Genomic DNA, 7,219 nt, shown 5'->3' with positions numbered 1-7,219 from the left:
ACTTACCCCCTTCAGAGATCAATGCATGTCAGTATGTGCAGCAACACTAGGCAGCCTTCTCAAAATCAGGTTGGTTTTAGTAGTCAGCTGTGATACAGGGTTGGGAAGTCCTCAGGTTAGTATAAAGAAGCAAAGGTTAAGACAGAGTTCATGCTGGCCAAAGCCAGGGCTCCACCAAGCCACGCTGCTGTAGAATCCATTTAGTCTTTCTCCCTCTGTGACCCTTTGCCTCTCAGTCCCAAATGAGCTGCTATATGTCTGTGTGAACCCAGTTCTTAACACAGCTCCTGTCATCTTTGTTCTCTCAAATCGCCATACTATGTTTGCATGTTCAGTTACTTTTGCAACGAGGTGTCAATCTTTGGGGTTTCCATTATCCCTGTGGAGTCCTTCCATTCAAACATATGGATTGCAGCCCTTGATATCTCATTCACTCCCGCCCCAGATGGACTACGTGACATAATTCATGCCTTCTCTCTGTTCCAGAAGAAATATTTGAACCTTATTGCACCCACTGGGTAGCAATACTAAGCCAAATGGGTCAACTAATATGCCTATCATTCATAAAAATACTACAGAAAATTCCCACTTCTAGTACAGCACATACTTCAGACAAATTGTCAGCAGCTTATATATGGAACTCACTGCTGAAAAGTAAGGAGGCTGAAGTCAGTTTGCTCAGGAATTTCTCAGTTCTTGCAATAGCAAATCCTGGAGAATATGCAAAAATCTCATGATGGCACCCAGGACTCTCTGCTACTTTTCACGGTGTAATCTCTAACTTCAGTGGAGCTACACCAATTTACCATTAGTTGAAGATCTGTCCTAATGTTCCTTTTTCCACAGCCAAAAGATTGTTCAAGGCACCAGAAGCATACAGACACCAGTGCTAGCACCTGCTGCCTGCTCTTGTTGTCTTCAACTGGATATTTTTAAACAATTTCTTCTCTGGAAAAATAGCAAAGGGACATGGGTAGTTTTTGGTTCTCAGATGTTCCTTTTTTTCTTAATAGCACTACTTATAGATGCCAAGAATTTTGAAGGAACGCAACTGTGAAATTGCAAAACTACTAACTGTAGTCTCTAATCTATCATTTAAATCAGGTTCTGTACCAAATGACTGGAGGATGTGATACCAATTTTTAAAAGGGCTCCAGAGGTGATCCTGGCAATTACAGGCTGGTAAGCCTGACTTCAGTACTGGGCAAACTGGTTGAAATGATAGTAAAGAACACAATTGTCAGACACATAGATCAACATAATTTGTTGGGGAAGAATCAACATGGTTTTTGTAAAGGGAAATCATGCCTCACCAATCTACTAGAATTCTTTGAGGGAGTCAACAAGCATGTGGACAAGGGAGATCTAGGGGATATAGTGTACTTAGATTTTCAGTACATTTGACAAGGTGTCTCACCAAAGGGATCAGAACTAGATAAATTCATGGAGGATAGGTCCATCAATGGATAATAGCCAGGATGGGCAGGGGTGGTGTCCCTAGCCTCTGTTTGCCAGAAACTGGGAATGAGCGACAGGGAATGGATTACTTGATGATTATCTGTTCTGTTCATTCTGTGACATTGCATATGTTTTATGGAAATATACGTATTGGATCTAGGGGAAAGTTCTACATTGGTCCCAGTATAGCTTAGAGCAGCCTCACAACTTTGTGTTCTTCCCACTCAACTGGCATCTTAGGCATTGGGGTGTGATGGATGGGAATAAGAGGTAAAATTTACTTTACCTACGTGTAATTTTTCCTTCCCTGATGTGGGTACCTTGTTCTCCGTGTTCCATTGCAACTGGGTTATTCTTCTTCATCTGCCAAGCACAGCTGCTCCTTTTTCTTTTCCTTTCGTTTCAACCTCTCTCTCTCTCTAACTTCACAATGACTCCAGGTGGAGTTGTTCACAGAACTGTCTCTAATAGCCCAGCCAACTGCTCAAGTTGGAAAAACGAATTATACATTCTGACTGATAAACATTATGAAAAATTAGCTATATCCTGGCAGGATACTTTATTTTTTGTCTACTTATTCATTTATTATACAAAAAATGGAAATGGACACATACAGAAAACAAAATCACAATATGAAGAAATCCCAATATTTCTCCATCTTTCCCTGCAGGAATGGTCCATAAGGGAAAAAGGAAGGATTAAGGTATCTTTCCTCAACTAGATGCTAATGCAAATTAGGTAATGACCTGGATGGGGATCACCATGTGCTCACTTTCGAGAAGAAAAATTGCAGGTGGGTAAGTGTTAATTTTCTCCCTAATAGACACTTAGTGATCAGTAATCCATTCAAAACTGGAAGTAGCCAGCAGTAAAGCAATCGCCACATATGGAAAGGAAACTTAAAACATAAACAAAACTGAACTATGACAAAAAAACAGCTCTTACGTTAGATCCCTGGGTGTTTGTTTGCTTTCCCCTTTCTTCCTTCACCCACTAGATGAAGGATTTTCTGAAGGAAAACCAAGAGAGAGCCAGCAGAACCTTTTGTCCAAAAGCCATATCAGGCAAAGACAACACAACTATTTTAAAATGATAAAGGAATTACTTAAATGAAGCTTCTTCATAGGAAATGGCCAGGTACCTGATTGAATAGCCTTCACAGAAGGAGTGAGATCTTTTACAAACAATTTGTAGGCCTGATAAATACCTGAATTTATCCATCTGGAAACAGTGCTTATGCTTTGCATTTCTTCCTAAATAATCCATCTAATCCTAAAACTGGATGTGATTTTTTTTCTAGGATTGATTCTGCATAAATAGAATTTGAGTGTTCCATCCATACCTAAAGTGTTCAGAGGATTCTCCTAGCTCTGGTATGGCTTAAAACACACAGAACACAAATCAATAGACTGGTTTAAATGAAAATCATAATTTTGGGGGTAGAAAATTCTAGTGCTAGCTGAGAATCACCACAACTGGACAAAACTGCACATAAGGAACCCAGAGTGATACGTCCCTCAACTTACTAACTCTCCTGACCGACGTAATTAATAAAAGTAAAAGGAATATTCCTCTAGATATTAAACAAAGTTCAGAATTCCTAGTCTACTAGTTGGCATCTCTGCAGAGACAAAACTTTAAGAAATAGGGTAAAGTGAGGGTACCGGGGAGGAGGGAAAGGCTAGAAGTGAAAGAAATATGCTACAAGGCTCATAACACTAAGACTTGTACCTTCAGGAAGTTAGGACTTGGACCCAATCAATAGACCATATATAGAGAAACTCCAGTATATCCCTGATTTTGAGAAAAAATAAGATTCTTGCACCATAAGGATCAAGTTCTCAGAATCCCCTAAAATCCCAGATGTGTGGATAGTTTCTACATTTGTTTTATAGAAGCAGGGAATGGTGATGAAAGAGGACACAGCCAAACATAAACACTCACATTTGAAGTACCTTGCTTCAAATAATGCACTCTCAATCCCTTGATACTGACATTTTAGTGCGGGATCACAGCCTTTCAGATTGTTCATTAGAGCTAGCAAGCCACTGGTGTGAGAAACTGAACATTCTCACCAATATCAATTGGATGAAAGCTTCCGCCAGGATCAATAAAATAGCAGGCCAAGCTGATCTGGCACATATGAAGGGAAACTGGAAGGAGAACAGCTTAATCACAACTCTACTTGAAGATTCCAGCTACTTTGGGGGTCTGTTGGTACATTCAAGCTAGAAGTATGGGCAAATTGAGGCTGCACTGCTAAGATAAGCAACCAGCAGATGTGGTAAAAAGACAGCCTAAGTTAGACCACACTGACCTAAAGGAGGCCAAACAGAAAACCAAAGATCTGCTGCCACTGATAGGATAACAGTATGGACTAGCCTGCTCTGCTACATCCTGTGATAAGAAAAAAAACAGAGAAAACAGTAGTAAATGGAGGGCTGGACTACGCCATACTTGAGGGAGCCAAGGGAAGAGAGGGTTCACTGCACCAGCAGGCTGGGAGTATAGACTAGACAGTTCTGCTGACTTACTGCCAGTAGAAGGAGTTAGAAAACTGTGGGAAAATGGCTGTCTAGGCAACGCTGAGCAAACCCACATCTGAAGGGAGAATAGAATCAGTGCACAGAACCCTCAGGCTGCCCGAACATAATGGTAACTGGCATCAAATATGGAGAATCCAAGTCATATGAGTGCTTTGGGAGGCATTGGGGGTTGTTTGTTTTTTAAACTGAAGTTTCTGTTTCAGAGCCTGTGAAATCATAGATGATCCCAGAGATGGGGGAGCTGTCAGAAGTGGGGGTGGGAGTTTTACAAGATACCAGCTACAACAAGTATAGACATGCTCTCCTTGAACAATCAAGGAAAAATTCCGTGTTAGTGTGGTGGTCTGAAAGGGAGTGCAGGGTCCTGTACCATGGATTTTTCCTGCTTCTCTGACTTTCCAATCTCTTAGAGACACTCTTGGAGCCCCTATTTTACCCCAGGAAGCACAGAAAAACCAGTCACTGACTTCTGACTTGTCACTTCCAAATGCCAGTTTCTGCTGCTGAATTTCTGCTCCAAACAGCTTAAGGTTGTAGAGTGGGAGAGGCAGTGCACTATTTTACTGGGCTATGAGCTTTTGATCTCAGCTGGGTCTGCTACCCTGCAGCATTTTCACCTCAAATACCAGTTTCCTGCAGTCTCCTGTTCTCAGAAATCCTTTGCCTACCATGAAGGGCACCAAGAAGAGGGAGAAAAATGAAAAAACAATGGAAAAAGCTACTGGCTGAAGACAGAGAGCCCTAGAGGAACTTCTTGTCCTTGGAGCAGAGGGAGACATTGGGGAATTAGAAAGGCAATCAGCTGCTTGAACAATTCCATGTGCCAGTGCTATATTGTGAAGCTTGACAGAAGGATTTTCAAAAATAAAATAAAGAGGAGCCTCTGTGGTTGGAGAATAAAGAGGAATAGTCTAGTTTTAATGGATCATGGAGCTCCAGGTTATAGCTTTAAGTGGTCTTCAAGAGTTACCACCCTATTTTATAAGGATACTTATTTTCCGATATAAAAATCAGCCTCAAACAGTACAGAATTTTTTAAAATAAAGAACTCTGTTCAAATAAAAAGCAGATTTAAAGATTTCATAATGTTCCATGCCTTTTTTTCTAGACCTTAACATTTTTCTAACTTAAATCCCTCCTGTGAAAATGCCAGTGTATTTTGTCTTCAATATGTCTGTCTTTCAAAGTGTAATAAGATCCACAGAACAAAGACTGTATTTATATTTGTGTCCTGTGCAGCTAGGAGCATATTTTTGGAATTTAAATAATAAAATTAATAATGTACATAAAAGCTGAAAATGAGCGATATGATTTAAAATTGCTTTTAGAAACTAATTCTTAGGGCAGGAAAAAGGGAGTGTAGTCTATAGTATATTACTTTTTTAATCTTGTTTGAGGAAGAGGAGGAGCTTTTCAGATAAAATTCATATCTGAACATTCAGACAGCATTAACGAGTTTACCAAAATCCACCTGAATGAATGGAAATAATAATCTCTCTGCTGACCATCCCTGATTATAGTGTGAATTTATCCTTCCAGGCCTACGTTCTCTGCCGCTCTTTTCTACTTCCAATATTTTCCATACAGTTTTGAATTCCTAACAAACATGATGCAGTAATACCTACTTTTATCATAAAGCAAACTTTCTCTCTTTAATCTGTGCGGTAGATCACTGTAGGCTGTTCTTGGCCTGTGCTCAGAGTTTCCACTGACACCACAGATATCACAGGAGTTCTGCATGGGAAATTACAGCAAAATATGCACCAGAGAGCCACAGAGTAGATATGATAACAGCCATAGTCCATTGCAGAAAAGACCATTTTCATCACGTTTTTTTCTTCTTTTTACAGGTTTCAGAGTAGCAGCCGTGTTAGTCTGTATTCGCAAAAAGAAAAGGAGTACTTGTGGCACCTTAGAGACTAACAAATTTATTAGAGCATAAGCTTTCGTGAGCTACAGCTCACTTCATCGGATGCATCATCCGATGAAGTGAGCTGTAGCTCACGAAAGCTTATGCTCTAATAAATTTGTTAGTCTCTAAGGTGCCACAAGTACTCCTTTTCTTCTTTTTACGACACATTTGGGGTGTTTATTCTCCCCTTGCGATATATATAAAGTTTTTATAGCCCTAATGGGAGTGTTTATGCCCACCAAGAGAATAAAAGATTCTATGATCCAAAATTTCACTCTTTTGCTCCTAATTATCTGTAGTTCCCAGATGATTTTATCATGAAATCCAGACATAGGCAGATACCTCCACTACACTTCATCTAATGGGCCAGATCCACAGCAAGTGTAAACTGTCATAGCTCTATTGACTTCAATGGAGCTATGACAATTTACACCAGCTGGAGATATGGCCCAATAATTTTATATCACTGTCCTACACCAAAACCAATACTTAAGAGTTCCTTGAATCACCATAGCTATATAGGTATTGCATAGTTTTTCCACAAATCATGTAAGTATGAGATATGATTTCTATTTTAAACATGTTAGTAGCAGGCTATGAAAGAGGTCTCAGATATAAATGCTCCTATCATTTATATATCTGAGCAAAAAGCACTGTGGAGTTTATCATAAAAAGGAAGCCAGCCATGCAAAATTGAAACACACATAATCACTGAAGTTATTCATTATCAACACTTGAGCATTTCCCAATATAGAACAATAGTGCTACATGTAATATACATTACTCAGAGTTTCACTGACAATGGCAGAATGGATTGCTTATTTTCTGCTCAGAAAACAGATGGATCTTATGCAAAAATCTTCTGTTATCAGATGATGAAGTGCTGACATAAAATACTTTTTGTGAACAATCAGGTTACTTGGTAAATTGGGTACCTTTCTTTTAATAAAAACCTTACATTTTTGGAACAGAATTATTTGCAATCTGCTGGAAGACTCATACTAGGACATACAACAAAAAACATAAAGCAGTACAAAGTTGAACACAGACAAACTTTTTCTTTGCACAGCAAAAATCAACAGTCTCAAAACAGAAAAGGCCTCGTAAAGCTTGTTGGATAACTTTAAGTGTGAATATCCTTTGCTCGGCCGTGTGAGAGTATAAGCAAAGAGCTGAGAAAGCCTTAAAAAAAAACCTTGTTAAATCCTATTTTGTTGCAAATAGTTCTATGGGTTGAAATGGTGCCTTTTAGTTTGACAGGCCCATTACCAAATCCTGATTCAGGTCACAAATGTAAACATAT

Source organism: Dermochelys coriacea, chromosome 6 (genome assembly GCF_009764565.3).
Source record: "Dermochelys coriacea isolate rDerCor1 chromosome 6, rDerCor1.pri.v4, whole genome shotgun sequence".
In the NCBI taxonomy this organism is placed as follows: Eukaryota; Metazoa; Chordata; order Testudines; family Dermochelyidae; genus Dermochelys; species Dermochelys coriacea.
The sequence above is the reverse complement of the archived record's forward strand: the minus strand, read 5'-3'. Positions refer to the sequence as shown.